Source organism: Malaclemys terrapin, chromosome 15 (assembly GCF_027887155.1).
Source record: "Malaclemys terrapin pileata isolate rMalTer1 chromosome 15, rMalTer1.hap1, whole genome shotgun sequence".
NCBI classification, from domain to species: domain Eukaryota; kingdom Metazoa; phylum Chordata; order Testudines; family Emydidae; genus Malaclemys; species Malaclemys terrapin.
Genome location: NC_071519.1, coordinates 33,944,716 through 33,963,394, shown reverse-complemented (window position 1 = coordinate 33,963,394; position 18,679 = coordinate 33,944,716). Strand labels below are relative to the sequence as shown.

The following is an 18,679-nucleotide window of genomic DNA, read 5'->3' as shown; positions in this document are numbered from 1 at the left end:
CCATATCGGAGCAAGCAAAATTTTTAATGCAAAATCAGCATGGTTCTTGTTACTAAGTGACTGGGGACGGGTAATGTGTTCTCACAATCCCTAGGGCAACTCTTCTGAGCAAGAGACCCAAACCCACTTCCATGCCTGGGGTGGGCTGCAAAATCTGAATGACCCTCTCCAGGAATCCATTTTCTCAAGGGACTCGAACCAGCTCTGCATTGACTTTCTATAGAATCAGTCATTTCAATCCTTGTCATGTCGCTGATCCTTCAGGAAGCTGATGGACCCTGCTCTTGACTCCATTTCCAGTGACGGTGCCTTTGCTTTAGCACCATTCAGGTCCCAGTCTCATGGTTTCTCAGAATGAAAGGGTGTAATTTCCTGGCGGAGAGATAACTACTGGGGAAGCTGGATGCCCTCCCCCACGAATTAAGGGTGCAGTAGCTACCCAACTCCTTACAATCATCTGATTGCTCAACCGCATCCAGCTACCACTTCCAGTCCCCTAATCATTCTTGCTTCTCCTCTGAGATGGTCGTGCTTCCAAGGGGAAAAACAAATATCCTTCCCTTCCGGTTATTTGGACAGTTAATTATCCTGCCCAGAATTTCTAGTTTAGATTATCTCCCTTCCTCGTACTCTCTGTGCCCCACTTCCCTCTTGACTCTCTCCTGATTTATGTGTGCATGTAAATCTCGATCCTGCGCTTGCAACCCTGAATCACATAATCGGTTACCATGGAGATTACTGTGATGCAGCACTGGTGATTTTATTCAAGCGCATGAGGAGGCAGAAAGGAGAGGGCTGTACACACCAGGAATTAAAAGGAACCCCTCCTCCTCATTTTCCTTGGCCCAGTGACCTGGAAGTTCACTGGCTCAGTGCAGGGCATGTGATGTCCACAAAAGGGTTAATTTTTATGAACTACTGCAAGCCCCTAGACCCGGAGTCCTGGCCTCCGGTCTGATCAGCCCAAGAGTTTGTTCTGGTGGTTTAATGCTTCCACCTTGCTATTGTGCTGGAGGGACAGGCGTCTCCAGCTTGCGTCTGCAGTTCAGCTGACCCCTTGTTTGGTTCCCAGCTCCCCTCCAGCTGGTTGGGGAACGGAGGAGGGGAAGTCACAGTTTTGCAAAAGTGTGTGTGTGTGTGTGTTTGGAACTTTTAGATTTTATTGATCTGTTCTGAGCTGCGCTACTCATCAGCCCTGCTATCCCATGCGCAGGTATGAGGACGGTGCCCCCATCTGGAAGGTCTGACCCGCTAGGAAGAAACTTCCCCCAGAGGCAGCGTATTCCATAACTGCCTTGTACTTGGCTCAGGGCGAGCCAGAGACAGGACACTGAACTACGTGGATCACAGGCCCAGGCTGGCAATTCCTATATTTGGCTGTATTTGAAAATCTTTGGCCAATGCCATCCCAGAGGATATAAGTTATAATAATACAGTCTGAGACGCACCATATAAGCTACCACTAATTACTGGTGTCTTTCCCAAACCCCTCTTTTGTAGCCCTTTATTCTTGTATTTGTTCTGATGTGTTTGCCTGGTGTCATAGATGTTGTTCCATCAGAATATTTCTCTGATTGCAGCAAGTTTCATCTTTGATGGGTGATTTTGTATTTTTTCCAGGCAATTGTTAAACTTGACCTCATTACATTGACTATGGCAGTGATGCTCAGTTAGCGTACAAGACCTTCACTCATTTAGCAGTGTTAATTCAGTATGTTCTTTTGTCCATTACTCTCTGAATAAGCGAGGGCACAGAGAATGAATTAGTTGGGTCTGATTTAAGATTTAAATGATTTTAAAAATGACCATGGGGCTCTATGCACTGTTCCCTATTCTTTTGTCTCATCTAAATTCTGGTCAGGTTCTCATGTGGCACCTATCGACAAACCATCCAACTACCTCACAGTGTGGCTAGCACAAAGTGCTCCAGTGGTGCCACTCACAGGTGGGGTTGGGTGTAAGCAAGATAAAGACAGATGCCAAGAATTAACTCTGACACCTCTGTATGCCTGTTGTTTTTATTTACAATAGCACCTTGAGGAGTCAACCAAGAGCATGGCCCTGTTGTGTTAGGTGCTGTACAATCCAAATAAAAGAGCTCCTCTCCTGATGAACTTGCATGCTAACTATGCAGTCATTAAACTTCTCTAGTGCATTTTCACTAACCAGGGCTTCCTTAACTTCCCCCTACAGATCAGTTACACAAACCCCAGTGTCCCTCCAAGAATTGCAGTTTTTCATTCTCACATTAGTCTTAATGAATCCTTTACTTTTATCTTGCACCTTTCATTTAAAGAACTCAGTGTTTTTACAGACCGGAATTAAGGACTTGCATCCTCTCCCAACCCTATAAAGTAGGTCATTATTATAATCCCCACTTTACAGGTGGGGAAACGACCTCACAAAAGAAGGATGTGGCTCTGGGTCACATGGTACCAGGAATATAAACTAGAACTCTTGATTCCCAGTCCCCCGTTCAAAGTAATTCATGTTTCCTCTCTCTGCTTGTGTTAGACACAACAAAGTCCGCTAGTTTTTCTTTAAGTGCTGCTTTGCAAAGAAATTAAAGGTTTTGAAGCCCAAAAGGCTGGCATTACAGCGCAGAGGAGATACTGTGGTATTTGAACTGGAAAGTTTTAGTCCAATTTCACACAGGCAGGATGATCACAGAGATCCTGTTTTCACCCATGATTGTGCAAATATTAGAGTTTGGGAAAGGCCCAGAGCCAATCCTCGACAACCTGGGATCATTTTGTTAAACTGGTTCATTGTCTGGCTGCCAGAGAGAGACCAAGTGGTGCTTTCCCCATCAGCGATCTCATCACGGACCGTGGGGAGCCACAGTTAACAGAGTCCATGCTGGATAAAACGTCCTAGGAATGATCATTCAGAAGTATGAAGGGGCACGGACGGAGTCTGCTCCCAGTTGAAGCTGTAGCTAAAAGAGCTAATGTGTTCCTTGGCTCTAAGGACAGTGAATAGGAGCAGAGAGAGGCTTTTACATCTGTATCTGGTATTGGTGAGACTGATACTGGAATCCTGCATCCAGTTCTGGTGTCCACATTTTTTAAAGTATGTTGAAAAATGGGAAATGCTGCAGGCAGGAGGCACAAAAAATGATCCAATGGCTGGAGAAAACACCTGACAGCAAGAGACCTTAAGAGCTCCATCTGTTTAGCTGATCAAAAAAGATGAAGTGACTTGATTGCAGCATCCGCGGACCTTTACGGAGAGAGAATACCAGGTCCTAAGGGGCTCTTTAGTCTAGTGGAGAAAGGCAGGACAAGAACCAATGGCTGGAAGCTGAAGCCAGACAAATTGAAATTAGAAGCAAGGCCCACATTTCTGACAGTCAGGGTGTTAACCCCTGGAACAAACTCCCAAGGGAAGTGGTGGATTTTCCATCTCCCAATGTCAAGCCTGGAAAATGCTTTGGCCAAACATAAGTTATTGGGCTCATTACAGGGGAGCTGGGGGAAAGAGAAGGCCCTGTGGCATGCAGGCGGCCAGACTAGACAATCTAGTGAGCCCTTCGGTCTTCATGCTGCTAGGAAGCTATGAAGAGCATGTGTGGGGTTCCAGGACTGCGTTAACTGGGGCGTGCCGCAGATCAAGTGGCAAGCGTTTGTGCAGGGCCAGGGCTGGATGAGCAGAGAGGGCTGCAGGTCTGAAGTGTGTTGGAGTGTTTATATGATGCCTGCTTGCGCTATGCCTGGACCTACCTACCTGCTGCTGCTCCAGGACTCTCCTTAGAGTCTCGGTTGCCAAATAAAATGTTTTGTTTTAAGGTTAGAAAACCTAAAAGTAGGTAGAACTGATGTCTCTGGCTGCTAGAAAGGCCTCAGCGCCGAGGAATCCACTGCAGCAGCAGCTGCTTGTGCCCCTCAGTGACTTATTTCTCAGCTTCTTGTTCTGCTGCCCTATTCTCATGGGCACCGGTCTGCTCTCGTCTGGACTGGTGTTCGTAACAGGTGAAGCTAGCCGGGGAATCAGCTGATGGTTACACCCGTCTGCACCTTGCTGCCATCTGTGAGGTGGGACAATGGCCAGAATCGCGTAACAGACCGTGAAATCAGAGGGAAAATCTGAGTCACAGCCCCTACTTTTCCTGTTTGTTGTGACAACTTTTTGCCTCCGAGCCCCCATGTGAGCATAAGAATGGGTCAGCCCAAAGGTCCGTCTAGCCCTCTCCTCTGTCCGGTCTTCTGACAGTGGCCAGTGCCAGGCGCTTCAGAGGGAATGAACAGAACAGGTCATCAGGGGGCACATTCAGAGGCTCTTTCCTTTCAACTTTCCTTTACTGGAATCTAAAATAGAAAAATACCAAAGGCCAGGGCTGAAATCCTGCCCTCACTGAAGTGAACTGTAAAACTCCCATTGATTGGAATGAAGCCAGGAGTGCTGCCGAAATCCTCAACTGGGGTAAATTGGCATGGCTCCTTCGGCTTCAGTGGAGCTATGTGGCTTTACACCAGCCAAGATCTGGCTCAAAATGCAGAGGAAAAAGATTCCCATAAGTAAATTATTGGACAGACAAAGTAATCAGTAAAGCCCTCTGCAGCAGAATAAGTGTTGCGAGCATGCATTTTATTGCTTTCTATTGAAATGATGCAAGAGGCTTTCCTTCAGTAGAAGTGTCGTAACAGACGCTTCAGAGAATAAATACAAGATGTTATCTGCAGTTGAGCTGGTTTAATATGGAAAAAAGTTGGTGATGCTGATTTTTTTTTATTCTATTGTTTCCAATATAAATAAAACATTGAAATGGGAAAAAATTACAAATTCCGAACGCCAGTGACATTCCAGTCTGCCTGGCAATATGCCGAGGCTTTCAGTAATGGTACGTTATAGGAATATTCACATTGGGTCCCCTCTGCCTCTCCAGAGACCCAGCAAACCTAAATGTTGCCCTGAGATGATGGTTACGCCCAGATATCTTATTACACAGAAGAGATAACAACACAAAAGCACAGGACTAGATTAGAGAAGCCGTAATCTGGTCCCACCCCATGTTTACAGAGTCCTGGAGGAGACCGTGTAACTGATTAAGGTGTCATGTCATCCTTAACCATAAAAAAGACTGTTTTCTGGTCATGCATATGGGCCCATTATTTCTCAACTCTTCTAAGAAATTGCCATGATATGCCAATGTCAATTTCCTGTTAAAAAAAACGAGGGGAGGGGAGAAACTGTCAAATGAATGTGTCCGAATATGGGACATTTTTCCAAACAATTTATTTCAATCAAAGATATAGGTGGGTATTGAAGGGCAATACAGATAGGTAATATTGCAAAACCCTGCCAGGATTTTCTTTTAATGAGGAAAGAGCAGCACTTGGGGACTGTGTGTGTGTGTGTGTGTGTGTGTGTGTGTGTGTGTGTGTGTGTGCGCACGTGCACGCACCTTCAAAAAGGAAGCGTGTATTCATGCTGTCTTTTTTGTTTGGCCATAATACTGACATTTTTATTGCTCTTCTGTCCAAAAAGGCAAAAGTTGGCCTTAGGATGCAAACAGAAGAGCCCTTACTCCTTCCACCTTGCCAGTGAAACTTAAATATCTAGTGCTAGATTCTGCCTTTACTTACAACCCATGCATCCAATGGGACAAATTCTTCTTAGTTACCATGGAGTAAATATGAAATTACCCCACTGACCTCAGGGGATTTATTCTGGATTTACACTGAGGCCACTGAACACAATTTGTCCCAGTGGCTTGACATGGGATGTAAGTCAGAAGAGAATACAGCCCCTGGTTTTTAATGGGCCCACTGGCATGTAACCCTCACCCAGGCTCTTAGAAAAATCACATGAATCCTAGCAAGTGTTGATACAAATATCTGACTTTTATCTCAGATTTTATCAAAACCAGACAGCTCTGATTTCTTCTCTCCCCTTGTGGGCTTCAGAGCACCAGGGGCCCAAGTCTTCCCATTTGCCTCATCCTTTCACTGCGTTACTGGTGCAGAAACCCAGAGCACTGCCTTAACATTGGACCAGCGAGTCTGCAGACCTAGACCCTGACCACTGTGCATGAGACCTGGTGGGCCAGCTGGCATGGAGCTGGGGCCAGGATCCCAGAGGGCAGCCTTTTTCCCACGGGCTGTCCAGCATTGGAAGGTCACAAACACTCGGACTTTGGAATAAAATAATTAGAATAACTCCTTGGTGCGGTTGTGTTCAGCCTCTCCCTGCCACTTAAAAGCTGGTCAGGAACAGACCTTCCCCTACAGTGTACTACTAGAAACGCATCTACCCACTGGATCACACAGCCTGACCCCTCTCCCCGAGTGGGGCATGCAGCACGGCAGAACTGGACCAGACTCTGTGTAAGGTGGGTGTAAATTGGCCTCCTCTGTCCACTGTGGCACTTGAGTAATTTACACCTGCTGAAGATCTGCCTCCTTGGTTCTTGTGGCTGGAGATTTGTGGTGCCCTTGTGAGATATGCAGGTTTTGGTCCATGGTTGGCTCAAAGGCCAGGGGCTGATTTTTCCAGGGGCTGAGCGCCTCCACCACCCCATGAAGTCAATGAGAGCTCTGGGTGCTGCACACTTCTGAAAATCTGCTCTGGCCCTTGCCAATTTCATGGGGAAGAATTTGAGGCACTCCCGGGCTGTCTAACCAGACTGCTCCCAAGAGGAATCCTTTTCCTGAGCCCCTCTTCACGGGTTTATTCCGTAACATTAGTGAGATGAACTGACACCTCCCTGATCCCTCTTTCGCTCTGGACCCTGTATTGTCTTAGGACAGCGGCTAGGCAAGAAAAGCCCTTATAGAACATTTACCAAGTTCTTTTCAAAAGTGTTTTGCTGACCTCTGAGTTGTTCCTCAGAACATTTCCCTGATGGCTGCTTTTCCCAGTACCTCCAAACCAGATATCTGATCGGGGCAGTTTTCCGGAGGGACTGAACCACATCTGCTGTCTAGTTTGAAAAGGGCTTTTTCAGAGCACTTTATAAACATTCACTTTTTACTGAAGCATCCCAAGGGCTAATGCTCCTTTTAGCAGAGGATTTCAGAGCACTTTATACACGGTAAATTAAGCCTCACCATGCTCGTATCATTGTGAAATAGATACTGTCCTATCCTTTTTGCTGCTGGACAAACTGAGCCAAGAGGTTAAAGCAGCTTGCTTGGAGTCACACAGCAAGTGGATGGAGCTGGGTATACAAGCCAGGAGACCTGACTCCCAGTCCCCATTCTCCTCCTACGCTGATCAGACAATTATTAATTACTATTATTGGATTACCGTAGCAGCTAGGAGCCCCAGCTATGGACCCGGAGCCCCAGCGTGGTGGGTGTTGGACACACAAAGAACAAAATGTCTCTGGCCCAAGGAGTTTACAATCTAGCTGTAAGACAAGAGAGGTCCGATAGTGACAGAAAGATGGCAGAGTACAAGGAAACAATGACACTATGTTGGTCACATGCCAGGCAGTGGTCTTGGTACACTAGCAGCCTCGCTGTTGTCAAATTTTTGGTAGGCACCACGGCAAAGGAGGGATTTGAAGGAGGCTTATTCATTAGCGGTTGCGGGTGTTTCTGGGAGCTCCTGCCAGGCAGGAGGGGCAGCCTGGGAGAAAGCACAAAGGTGCTGGTTTGGAAATGTAACAAGCAAGTGCTGGAGCTGCCAGGCAGAGGATGTGGCTTTGCAGCCATTCATACACAATGCAGCCTTTACCTGAAAGGGCCATTTTTCCTTGCAGCCCTGATGTCATTTTCTTGGTATAAATAACATCCCAAAGCGTTTCTCATGAGCCTCTGGTTGCCAGCTGCGGTCTGTGCGTGGTCCCACAAGTCCTATCCAGCAGTTGTGTTCATTAGCAGAGCTAATCTCGAGCTGGTGCGGAAGCAGAATGTCTGACCCTCAGCCTTCACCAGCCTGGTCTGGATTTCCTCCCTTTCATCTGGGAAATGTAGTCGTGAAACCACTTGCCCTTAGTGCTAATTATAGCGTAAGCTCCTCAGGGAAGGGACCATCATTTGCTATATGTTCATCCTGCATCTAGCATCTACAGCGGCACCCAGAGATGGCGGGCCTCGGGCTTCAGAGATGTTTAGGTGAGTTAACCTGTGCAAACCCAATACTGTCAGAGGGATGGGGGGAGTGTAATTGGGCTCTAAAGAAGCCATTGTGCTTTTTGTATGAGAAGGGGAGGGGAGGGGTGTCCTTGACCAAAACACCCCTCCTCTTACTCCCCTTGTTTGCCAGCCCCTGAGGTGGCAGCAGGTCAGGGGTGCTTTAGGTTGGAAAGGACTGTGGACCCCGGTGGAAGGAAGGTTACTACAAACGGCAAGATGAGCTCTAATCCTGAATCCAGGTCCCCCTGATGTGAACACGGTAATGGGCCTGGCTCTTAGTGAGTAGGAAGTCTGTGCTGCTCTCACACCCGCACAGCGGGGTGGACATTAGTTGATTTGCAATGGTCTTGCCTTAGTTTTTAATACACTGACTTCACTGAGTTTCATGTGCACCGTGCCTGGGTGGTGGGTGTCCCATTCCTTACCGAGGTCAGTGGAGTTAGTGGGGCACGCCACGGGGTGCACTGACTGCTGTTCTTGCACTTCCTTTCACACACTGTTGTAACCAAAGGATTACGCAGACAGCCCAGGGCCCGCCTAGGAACCCCTGAGAGGCTGCAGAGGTGGCTATAGTCAGACCGGACCCACAGTGCAACAGGGCTGCAGGCTGTTGTTTTCCATTCCAGTCCCTGTGAAATGATCCTTCTCTTTTCCGGAGGAGGGGCTCTACTGCTTTGCTCTCCAGAGTGTCTTCTCTCGCCCCTTCTCCCAGCGCTGGAGAGACACACACAGCCTGGGGTGTGTGCGCACAGAGGCAGGCCGGGCAGCTGCACTTTCCTGCCATTCATGGTCTGGTTTCTGAACGCGGCTGCTACATTGGTTTAACTGGAGTAAACCTCAGGTGCGTCTCCGAGCTTGAATTCAAGAGGGGCTGCAGGGTGTGTAACAAGCCATCCACTCTGCCACGGGCAGCTACAAACCGCTCCCTGGAGCTTCCCCATAACTGGAGGGCCTGGGGTTAGCTCCTGCCTCCCTCCTTTGGCTCCGGTCCCTGTTTTCCTGGGGGGGGGGGAGGGGAGAGAATCAATGTTTCCATCTTTTCTTGCTTCCTCCTGTCTCTCGCTCACACACACTCTCCCCCCCCCCCGCGCCAAGCAACAGATTATTGCAAATTCCTCCCTCCCCCCTTTGCAAATTCCCCTTTGATCCACCTTCCCTCCCCCTGTTGTCTGCCAGCCCCGCGCTCACACAGGCTCACAAACATGCCCATGCCCACGGTGCAGCCAGCCAGAGGGGGACGGGGAAGGTGTGTCTGAAACCACCAAGAAGCCATTAGGCAGCTGACACCGATGCATCTTGGCGCTCGCGTGTAACGAGCTCACCGAGCCCGGCTCTCTCCCGCTCCAACAGGGCTCAGCTGCAGGACTCGGGGGGCTTCTCTGCCCGGAGAGGAGGCGGTCAGCAGAGCCCCCACGGCCCCGTCTCTTCCCCTGGGCTCGGCTCGGGACTGGAGGTAAGGGGCCGGGCGGGGGAAAGTTTCCCGGCGGGAGCTCGGAGCGGGGAGGGGTCCGGGGCGGTTCTGCCCGCGTGTCCCCAGGTTCGCCGCTGTTCTCCTGCCCGGGGCGTCGGGCTCCAGCTGCCGCCGGGGCTGCGGGGCAGGCGGTGGGGCTGGGCTGGAGAAGGCGCCGCACGCCCAGACCTCGGGGCGGAGGCGGGGGCGGCTCCTTCCCTACTCTGGGGCCGCGCAGGGAGCCGCGGGGTCTGCGCCCCCGTTCCTGGGCTGAGCCCTGCAGCCAGGTGGGGGGAGCCGAGCCCCCACCCTAGGGCGTCGCGTTCGGGGTGCAGGTGGGAGAAAAGCGGGTTCCAGACCCCGCTGGGCGGGGTCAGTCCAAACCCGTCTCCTCTCGCTGTTATTTTATCTTACACGTAAACAAGCCCCCCCGCCCCCCATGGTCTGCCTGTCCCGGGGGCAGCCCCCCTCCCAGAGCGGAGTGTAAAGCGAACTCCGGAGCCGCGCCTGTTTACAAGGGGCGGGGAGGTGGCTGGCGCGGCCCTGCTCCAGGCGACGTGACCTGGGAGTTAACTACATGGGAGCAGCCAGAGCCTTGCTGGCCATGTGTCGTGCCCCGACAGCCCGGCCATTTACAGCCCCTGCCCCTCCCTAGCCCCCCGTCCAGCCTGCAGCCTGGCCCCCCATGCGCCCTCCCACCAGGGATCCCCCCCTGTGGGAGGTTAGGGGAGCATGCATTGTGCTTCCCCCACCCCTGGCTGGGAGTTGGGGGGCATGCACTGACCCCCGTCTCTTCGCGGGGCATGGCTGGGAGGCGTGCAGGGCAGGGCTTTGTCAGCAGTTTGGCCTGGGCTGGCACAGGAGGGCGCCTGGTGCTTGGCGCCGGCGGCCTGCAGGACCCCATTGTTCACGGTGCCTCCCCCTGGCTGCCTCCCACCCGGCTACTTGTTGGCGCTGCGTGTGCACATGTCTCTGTCTCTTCTTTTCATTGTGAGTCCTTCCATTCCAGGCACGTGACCTGCCTTGTAGTTGCCATGCCAACTCCCTGGTACCATGGTTCCCCCTTTCTCACATGGTTGCCTGGATACCAGTTATCCCTGCCTGGTCTGGAAGGATGCTCTTGTCTTGTGTGCTCCCCTTCTCCCCTCTTTCACAGGCAGCCACACAAGCGTGTGCACACCCGTACAACCCCAGGGCAGAGATACCTTACGGATATCAGTGCTAGGTGCATAGTCTCAGGCATCCTCTAATGCACACATACAGTGTTATCCGCTTCCATACACTCATATGAGCATGTGCACACAGTCGCTCTCACAAACAGTCACCATGCACAGTCTCTCTCACACACACACACACACACACACACACATCTTGTATACTCATCCAGACATATGCACAGACAGCCTCCAATACACACGTGCACACATCTCTTCTCACAATCACAGACATCACTTACACACCCTCACATCCACTCACACACACGTTCCCATATGCACAGCCAGATCTGGAAAGCAGTCCTTTTAATCTGATTTTAGGGGGAAAAAATCCCCCTTGTTCAATTGGGTGTTGTAATGCACGTGGATTTGGAGAAGAGCAAAGGAGCATCTAGTTGTGTATTTCAAAATATTTTGATATACACATTTTCTTATGTTATTAAATATTTTAATAAAGCTGCAGTAATACAAGCAAATCAAACACTTTATCCTGCAGAGGAAAAGGGAGGGCCTATCCATATCTAGCTATATCTTCAAGTAAAGAGTCCTGAAAATTGTGATCTGACTCCATGCAATGGAGTTCAGATCCTGAAGGAGTGATTCGCAGGAGGGGCAGTGACAGGTGGCATATCTGGATCTGTATAAGCTTTACAACATGAAAGAGCAGCCTCTGAAGAAATGTTTTCAAAGCTGCATGCGGATTATGACTTACATGAGATTCCCTTGTACCATTTCAACGTACACCACCTGTTTGGAGGTGTCGTTGTGCGCCCTGTTCTCAGCTCGTCATGAAATTTCTACTCTTGTAGGTTGTTTTCACTAGCACCTAACTCTGTGTTGAAAACAAAAAGAAAACCTTATTAAGCAGAGGGAAGCTCCAGAGAATTAAATTCCTGTTCCCATATGGAAAATGTTTCTGCAGAAATAACAGCGTGGCTTTGAGTCGAGCAGCAGGGGAACAGTAGCTGAGGAATGACAGATAACGTTTTAGATTCACAGCTGTTCTAGACGCTGCAAACCAAGGACAATAGTTGCTAATTCCAGGCTGAGGGGACATGTATAAAACAACATCAGTGTTGTGATGTCCTCTGTAGGCTTGCTGAGGAGTCTGACTGATGTGGGGTGTGTTGGTTGCCATCTTTTTGCTATGAGATTTGTGCTTTACTTTTAGGTTTTAATTACGTGTGATTGCTTGACATATGTCGGGCTGGATAAAATATCGCACATAGGTGTGAATTTGTCAATACTTTAAACTTCTGTAATGGGGACAACTTTCATGGAGGATAGGTTCATCAATGGCTATTAGCCAGGATGGGCAGGGATGCTAAACCATGCTCTGAGTGTCCCTAGGCTCTGTTTTCCAAAAGCTGGGAATGGACGAAAGGGGATGGATCACTTGATTATTACCTGTTCTGTTCATTCCCTCTGAAGCACCTGGCACTGGCCACTGGGCTACATGGACCATTGGTCTGACCCAGTTTGGCTGTTCTTATGTTCTTAAATATGTCAAACTAGAAACTTAAATCTATTCCTCTCACATGTTTGCCCTCATGGTGTTTCTTTCCATAATTGCAAATTATTCAAGGACTGGTTCTGGCACTTGCTCAAACGGGGGCATGAATAAGTGCTACTCCTGAGGGCATTCTGCGCCAAATTTTTAAAATTCTGCAAATTTTATTTGTCAAATAAATGCAGAGGATCCAACCTGGCATTGGGGAGCACAGGCCACTGGATGCACAGAGATGGGAGATCACGATGCAGCCCCTCCCCGGGACATGGACTCAGCGGTGAGGGGCACCCAACCCTGACACAGCACAAGGACCAGAAACACTGCAGGGCCCTGCATCTCCGTGCCAGGGGCACCAGGTGTGGGCAGGCAGGCTCGGAAAGGCAGGATCCAAGTGTGGAGGGGGTTAGTGTGGGGGGGATCCAGGTGTGGGTTGAGAGGGTTCTGTGTGGGGCAATCTGGGTGTGGGTGGCTCAGTGGGGGATCTGGGTGCACAGGGGCTTGTTGGAGGGTTCTGGGTGCAATGGTAATGGGACTCTGCAGTGGGGTCCAGGTGAAGGTGGTTGGGGCTCAGCAGGGGGGGGTCTGGGTGTGGAGGACTCAGTGGGGGGGGCCCAGGTACTGGGGGAGTGGGGCTCAGTGGGGTGGGGATCCACGTGTAGCTGGTTGGGGTTCAGTGGGGTGGGAGTCTGGGTGCGGGTGGCTCGTCAGGGTGGTCCAGGTGCAGGGGTGGTGGGGCTTATCGGGGGGAGGTGTTTCTGAGTGTGGGGGGTGAGGCTCGGTGGGAGGGTCTGGGTATGAGTGGGTCTGGATGCAGGGGGGTTGGGCGCATGGGGGAGCAGCTCCCTGTTCAGGGATCCCTCTCCCTGCAGCTGAGGAGCGATGGAAGCAGGGGTGGGGAGAGTTTGCAGAGATTCCTGCAGCTGGGGGAGAAATCTGGGGATGAGTCCGACCCAGCCCCCGATGCTGTGCAGGGGAAGAGGAAGTTCTGTCCTGCCCAGCTGGGGTTAGCAGCTGAGCCCAGCGCAAGGGTAGGAGTCACCAGCTGGGTCTTCCCCACTCCTGCCCCTGCCCCACAGCGATTTACCTCTCTGCCGGCTGCCCGGCACCTGAAACATACTGCTCGGGAGGGTCGCTCTTGAGGCTTCCCTTTGCTTCCCTGTCAGAATTCATTTTTCTGCGGGGAAGCAAATAAATCTGTGGGTGACATAAATTCTGTGCATGCGCAGTGGCGCAGAATTCCCCCCAGGAGTACAGTGCAAAGCATGAGTATAATCAGAACCGGCTAGAAGAACTCAGGAATGAGGAGATGCGTCGTGTGTATCTGTCTCTATGCTGGCTGTGCTGCCATTAATGCTAAGGATACGGAGTGGGGAATTGTCTCTCTCCTCTGTCTGGTTTTGTTTATGTACATGCAGTTAAAAGCAACCATTCTTTTTAAAATGAGAGCAAATCACTTTGGAGGGGGTGGCAAGAATGTGGATTCTTTGACAGGCAGTTGACTAAGACAGTATTCCAATAATGTCAATATCAGCAAGAGGGTAGAACTAGCATACCTTAGGCCTTTACTTCACTGCTTCCCAGGATATAGATATTACAGACCAGATCATATCAGGTAACATTTATTAGTATTATTTATCCATTGTTGCATGACACCAGCAGTTCCTAGCCCAGAGAACTCGCCATCTAGGATCTAGCCAATATGCAACCGATGAGTAAACAGATACATGGGGAATATCAGGAAAAGGTAGAGGCAGTAGAGGTGTATTTGTGTAAGATAGTCGTTACAGTGGTCTTGATAGGTGTGAAACAAACGAATAGAGGGAACATTTATGAAAAACAACCTAAACAGATTCTCCACTTCCCAGCAGCAAATTGTACAATGTCTTGGTTTGGCTTCATTGAGAGGCAAGTTTTCTTTGTCCTGTTCCTCTCCCTCGCAGTGGACACTGTTATTTCCCAGCCTGGCTTGCTCCATGCAGCCTGCTGTTAGCACAGCGATAATCCCATTTGAGATGCTCCTCGGATAACAGACTAGCTTGGCTGTCTTCAGTCTGCCAGGTTCTATGTTGTGAGATGCACGTCATGTTGACGAGCTGAGGACTGAGGGCCAAGACAAATACCTCCAAACTGATTTGGCAGCCATTCCTTGATGGGTTAGGACATGATTGCCGGGAGCCAGGGGAAAAAACCTGCAGAAGATTTGTTTTGTGTGATCTTATTAGAAAAGGATAGGGCTCAGGGCCAGGGGAGGAGGAACAGAGTCTCATGGTAATTTTGTCTAGTGTGATCTGTGATCATTCTTGTGATTCTCATTGTTCTTGATTGACCCTAATCACGAGTGATCCTTGCGGCTTCTGGTGGCCTCTGAGATTAGATCACTTAGTGTATTGAGGTTTGGATCCCTGGGTCTCCTGAAGAGCACTAGGATTCCTTTGAGCATCCTCTGCTTTTGGCAGCTATCCCAAGCCTGCAAGTGACAAATTAATCTTAGCAAAAGCTGTCTTGTGTCTCCCAACCTACCAGCATATGAATCAGCGCAGACCTGGAAAGTTATGAGTGGTGTCTTGCATGTTACAAGGGTGTAGGCTGGAAATCTACCATTTAGGAACAAGAGACATAATAACAACAATTGCATGAGAAGCCAAATTGATGCTGAAGTGAAATGGCAGAAGAGCACATATATGCATAGCTGCAAATCTCCGTTCCCACACGTACACTCGTACTTCCTTCAGGCAACTGAGCAGCCCTGTCAAGGGCTCTGGGGCTTTGTGGGGAAATTGGAGATTTTAACTCAGTCTGAGCTTTGGGAGATGTCCTGAGGACTCTTGAAGGAAGATGGTGACTGCCCAGCGTTAATTCTGATGGCTGAGACTTGACGGGCTGATCTATTTGAAACAATTAAAAATAAGTGTTTAAAATGCTTTTCAAGTCTCTTACAAATCACCTGTCTTGTTCTTGAGGAGTTTTCAGTGTTGTTAAGAGGCTAATCAGCCTGCAGAAGAGATGGCGTTTGTCTGGCTTTCACCCCTCCCCGTCTCAATAACGCGAGGAGAATGAAAAATTACAAGGGGGATTTTTGAGGAGAAAGAAGGAAATGGAGAGAGAGGTTTATAACTTTCAGTATGTTCGGTATAGGGCTGTTCTGAGGGTGGCATGTAGGCTAGAGGTACAGAGAGCGCAGTGAGCCCATGATCATAAAGTTGAAAATATCTGCCTGCCTTGGGCGTGGTTTGGTGTGGTTGTGTGAGAGGCGGGGTAGCGTGTATGTGTGTACTCTGGCCTCCGTCCCATGTAGGCTTGTGCCTCTAATGTCAGCTTTCCTGGAGGCCTGAACCAAAGTGCCAGAGCTGAGAAATGAATGGAGTGGAGGAGACATTGGGGTTCTAACCAAACCAGCCTCTAATTCACAGCCTAGCTCAGAGAGCTGGAGCCACTCTCCTCCTGACTCAGCCATCCCTGTCTTCAGAGACACCCCAAGTCCCAACAAACTCTCCTCTCGTTTGCACCGGCGGAACCCAGCTGCCTTCGGCGGGAATGCACCGGCGGAGCAGACACGCTCAGCACCTTGTTTTGCCATTGGCGTGAGTGCAAAGTGTGCACAAATCGGAATGGCAGCGTTTACACGCGCTCTGCCCTGACTTTGCATTGGTGCAGATAATGACTCCATGCCATGTGCTGGGATGAGAGCCCCCTCGCTATGTGGTCATGAACAGGTGAGCTGCAGGAAAGACGTTGCAGACATAACACATGTCCTCCCCTCCTGCTCCCCATTAGCCTTCTGCTGCCACATAGCCTCTTCGAGCAGATGCTAGGTAGTGATTTCCCCTCTAGAAGGGGAAGATTGTGCAGTGTGGAGATGACAGCACTAGCGAGAGGTTCTCTCCCTGAGAGATGAAGGGTGACTAGGAACTGGAGGTTTACCTGTACAGGTTTACCTTCCCCGAGAGCCAGCCTGAGCCTACGCGCATTGCATGGAGTGACACGCCTAACGGTGTATTTATCACTTGGGTTATGGTAACACTCAGAAGCCCTACCTGAATCAGGGCCCCTGGCCCCATGTGCTCTGTAGACAGCCCCTGCTCTAAAGCACTTACAAAGGCAGGACTGTTATCCCTATTTTACAGTTGGGAGAGAGGCACAGAGAAGACTGTGACTTGCGCAAGGTCACCCAGCGGGTCAGGGGCAGGAATCGAACCCAGATCTCCCGAGTCCCAGTCCAGTGCCGCTCACAAGGCCACGTGCATCCTTCCACACCCTGTTGCTTTGTGAGCTGGGGGCCGAGTTTGAGAGCGGATAAATTCCAGGCCTGGAGGCTGAGTGGTTCAGCATGAGGAGGGAGCCAGGCCTCTGCCAAGTAAACAGCCAGCAGTGGTTGGTGCATTGGTGCCTCTTGCTCTAAAGCCAGTGAGAAAGCAAGGCTGCCCAGGCTGGAGGCTGGTAGGTCTCTGCGTAGCTGGCCAGGGCTCTACACTGCAGCAAGGGGAGGGGCTCCTGCAAATGTCAGATTTGAAGAAAACTCAAGTGGGGCCCAATAAACAAAGCCCTCCTGATTGGCCTACGATTTGTTCACCATGTGGCCAAGCTTTGCTTCAGCAGCTCAGCTCCTGACCCTGCGTTCGCACGGGGTTGGATAACATACACGGCGTGGCCTGATGTGTGACTAAGGCTACTGCAGCACAAAGGAGAGTAATGGGAATGACCCAACAAGCATTGTCGATCTCTCATTTCTGTGGTGAATGCTATCGCAAGGGAGTGTGAGATTTTTTTTGAAAGTAGGGCAGACAGCATGGGGAGGCTGTGTTGTCTCGGTCACAGTAACTAGGGATTGGAAGCCAGGACTCCAGGGTCCTATTCCTGATTCTGCCACTGACATGGTGTGTGACATTTGAACAAGTTGCTTCACTTCCCTGAGCCTCAGTTTTCCCCATCTGTATAATGGGGATAATGGTACTTACTGGCCCTACAGGGTATCCTGGGAGTCGTTGGCAAAAGATGATGAAGAAAGGTGAGTTACTATGATTTAATATTAACAGCAAAGCAAACCAACCCTCTCGCCCCTTCCAGAGAAACAGGCAGGATCTTCACTCCTGGAGATTTTAGGGAGAAGGCGCTATCGTAATGAGTGTTATGGAAATAGCTAAATGAATAAAAAGGTCGTCCGGATTACTGGTGATTGGGCGTGGTGAGCACAGGGGAAGTTGGTCCTTACAAATGCTGGCTGTAGTGTCACACTGCAAATGGAAGGGCCTGATGCAAAGGCCACTGAAGTCAACAAGAATCTTTCCATTGGCTCCAATGGGCTTTGGATTAGATCCTATTTGCGGAGTGCCCTGGTTTGTTTCTGGTAAGATATTGTCCCGAAAAGCACCCCTGTATTCTGCTCCCTGGACCAAACCCCCACCCAAACCCAAGCCAATGAACCCTTCCACACTTTCTTGGCAGGATCTGTAGAATGTGATCTCAAGGCTGCCTTGGCCAAGGAGTTTTCTCTCTCAACTGCCTTGTGCCCTCTTATCTCCCACAAGGAACCAATGAATAGTCAGAAAGCAAGAATCACTGCATACCCTGTTTCCCCGAAAATAAGACATCCTCCGAAAATAAGGCCTACTTACAGTTTTGCCTCTCGTTGTAATATAAGGCATCCCCCCGATAATAAGACCTCCCCGATAATAAGGCATCCACCGATAATAAGGCATTTTTCATTTCTGAAAAATAAGACATCCCCTGAAAATAAGACCTAGCGCATCTTTGGGAGCAAAAATTAATATAAGACACTGTCTTATTTTCGGGGAAACAGGGTAGGTGACGGTGGATTATAAGGTTCTGCACTGGCATATCAAGGTGTTCTGGTGGCTAACTGATTGCGATGGCATCGGAATCCTGGTGCGTGCGTGCGTGTACACGCACACGTGCGTATAGCCCAGGTTGCAAAATTGTCACAAGCATTTATCAGTCCAGGCACAAAATCTACTTGCCTGCTGTTTCCATGATGATGACAGTGGAAAAAGTGAATGACGTTTTACTGTCCTATTGCAAATTGTGGCTGGCTGTAGGCGAGAGGGAAAGGAGAATGTCATCCATCTGGTGTAGCTCGGCTCAGTTTTCCCGTGTGTCTAGATCTCTATTTATAATACAACAGGGAAAAAACATGTTTTGATTAAAGTCAGATGGAACTACATTGCCTTCCTGACTGGTGGGGATTTGTGTGTTTGCGGTTTAGCAAGATTTGATGGTTACAGATTTTGTGTCACTGAGGGGGAAAACATTTACAAACGGTGTTTATTAAACTTACAGTTTGGTTTGAAGAACCCAGTGATGGCTGGGGCAGTTCTGCCTGAGGTAATACAGACACTCCTCCTTCCACAGCTATTCTCCTGATTTATACAGTGCCCTACTGTAGGGATGCATGTACCGTAGGCAAATA

The 18,679-nt window shown here is 49.8% G+C and overlaps 1 protein-coding gene across 1 annotated transcript in view; it reads left to right on the top strand.

The window, feature by feature from the left end:
• Window positions 1-9,269: 9,269 nt before the first annotated feature.
• The window catches only part of LOC128823393 (FXYD domain-containing ion transport regulator 6-like), a 56,122-nt gene continuing 46,712 nt past the window's right edge, over window positions 9,270-18,679 (top strand). Inside the window, exon 1 of the mRNA XM_054005638.1 lies at window positions 9,270-9,534. The gene's annotated coding sequence lies outside the window, so the exon portion shown is untranslated. The remainder of the gene's footprint in view (window positions 9,535-18,679) is intronic.